Source organism: Austrofundulus limnaeus, unplaced genomic scaffold (assembly GCF_001266775.1).
Source record: "Austrofundulus limnaeus strain Quisiro unplaced genomic scaffold, Austrofundulus_limnaeus-1.0 Scaffold8, whole genome shotgun sequence".
In the NCBI taxonomy this organism is placed as follows: Eukaryota; Metazoa; Chordata; class Actinopteri; order Cyprinodontiformes; family Rivulidae; genus Austrofundulus; species Austrofundulus limnaeus.
In genome coordinates, this window is record NW_013952410.1 from 4347334 (window position 1) to 4349843 (window position 2510).

The following is a 2510-nucleotide window of genomic DNA, read 5'->3' on the forward strand; positions in this document are numbered from 1 at the left end:
GGGTAATAAAATAATTGCTGATGTAATATTTTCCCTATAATTATTACAAAAACACAAAATAAGTAAAAATAAGTATTTATATTTGTGTATAAGCTGTTTAGATTGTCAAAAAACCTGTGTTTTTAGGGTTATTAACAAAATTTGTGTACTCAGACCAGTAATACAGTATTTGGGGTCACAAGTTTTTGCCATGGATATTTTGTGGGTCAGAAGGTAAAAAGTTTGGGAACCACTGCTCTAGTACCTATGCTCCCCTGTCTTATGTTCCCTGGTATCTATGTTACCTAGTACATATGTTCCTCATTATCTATTTCCTGGTTCTCCCTGGGTCAAGAAAGAAATTCATGAAAGATGCTTGGCTCGCACTTTAAGTGTAGGGGCATAACGTTTTGTAGGATTGTAGGGAATAGAGGCAGATGGAAGATTTTTTTCTTTCTGCTGTCTTTCATTTTACTTGTGATTTGTATTTTATGTTGTATATAGAATTTGTTTTGTTTTTAAATTAAATAAAGTTTTTGACTGAAAAAAAGTCTTTAAAACAAATGAGAGAAAATACTGATTTACACTGCAGGCATTGTTTCAAGGATTGCAAGCACTGGGTACTGTAGGTACCAGGATGACCCCCTGCAGGACTCTCAGTTAGTCAGTTGCTTACATGCTGATATTAAAATCTAAGCAATAAGTGTTGAATTGATCTATGTTTTAAACACACCCCTGCATCTCATCTTAGTGGTTGCACAAACTCTTTTACCCGCTGCATACTGTATACACTGTTTTTGGGCCTATGATCTCACATTGCTTTGCATAAATAAACAAGCGGCTTTCTGTAAGTGTTTGTTCCAGTCCAAGTTTAACTTGTGCTGCTGTTGCTGCACCTGGCAGCATGTGCAGCAGTGTGTAGATGAATGGTTTGACCATTATCTAGGTGTGGTTTAAGTAGATTTCACTTGGTTCAAATGAGGTAGGAAACCACTTGCCTGAGCCAATTTACGTATCAGACATAAGATGCTCTTCCTTGAAGGCTCCAGCTTTTAAGTACCAGCTCCTCACGGGACTGTTTACCTGAGGGTTTTAGCAGTATGTCATTAAAGGTAAAATCCCAACCATGTGGATTCAGTTCGTTTGTTTTTGTGCTAACCCCAAACAAGTGCCAAATGTAACGACTGAAAAGTACTGAGCCATTTTCCCATATTTTTATATTTTACTTCTGGAAAAGCAAAACTTTTCTTCTTTATTTATATTTTTATTAAATGGTCGACAATTTTTCAAATGTTTTCAAGTTTTTCTTTGAACCTCGGCTGCTTTTTTAAAAAAAAATATCTTCAGTTCAGACCCTGATCATTTTCAAAGTAATGTTTATTTTGTTTGTCCGGTCATTTAGATTATGTACATAATGAATCATTCAAACATAAAAATGCTCCTAAACTCAATAAATAAACAACAACAGACTCAACAGTGAATGAATCTGTACACGCGAGGCTCAGCTGTTTCTGGTGTGTGAAACAGGAAGTTGTTGGGCCTGTTTACACTGCATGAAGTCAAACATAGTCCAAGATAAATTCAGCTGTGTAGAAGAGGAGCCTTTATTTCACTACATGATGGTCATTATATCAGTTTACGCTGCAAATGAGACTACACTTAGTGTGAAGCGTTGCCTGTTAGAAGGCAGATTTAATTTCATTATCAAAATTAGCTTAAGACCAGCTGACTGTCTCTTGGTCTGGGTCTGAAATTACTGACTTAAATATGAAATTATTCAATGAATCTCACACAAACTGTTGTTTGGAACGTGTTGAAAATTTAAGGTCAATGTCTGTTAAACTGACTGGGTTACAGTATTTTCTGTGTCCGGTGGGATTGATTAGCTGTGGCGGCCATCTTGAATTGGATCAACTTCAAAGGTTTATCAGTTGTAGACGTACATCCATTCATTACTTTTTAAAGGGAACCCCAATGAGTTGTAACCTTAGACATTATTTGATAAACATTTACTTCTTCGTGGAAGGCTCAGGTACAGCATGGTTGCCATCAGCTCGAGAGCTGTGCCATCACCCGAGCCAGAGAGGGAATGGAGCTTCACGGTCCTTTCTGCGTCGGAGAGACTAGTGCCATAGGAGCAGCTGCTTGAGGGCGCCAGTGTGGGAGAGGTTTAACGACGTAACAACGATGACGACACAAGGAGCACCTCATTACTCAACTCCAACAGAAAGAACTTACAGAAACGGTAAGCGCCAAAAACATTATTTCTACAAACTTTATGAATAAAAACATCCTGTCTGAGTGTGAGTGGAGCCCTCTGGTGGTCCGCCACAACTTCAGCTTCAGCCTTGTACCTTTCCATTAATGCATAATATTGTTATGAGTTAATTATATTAGCTTGGCAACATATACTTGTATGTATATATATTATTATTATTATTATTATTATTATTATTATTATTATTATTAGCTCAGAAGCTAACTCGAGTGACTGAGGTGGTGGGCCTTCCATGAAGTAAACTTAACGCCAT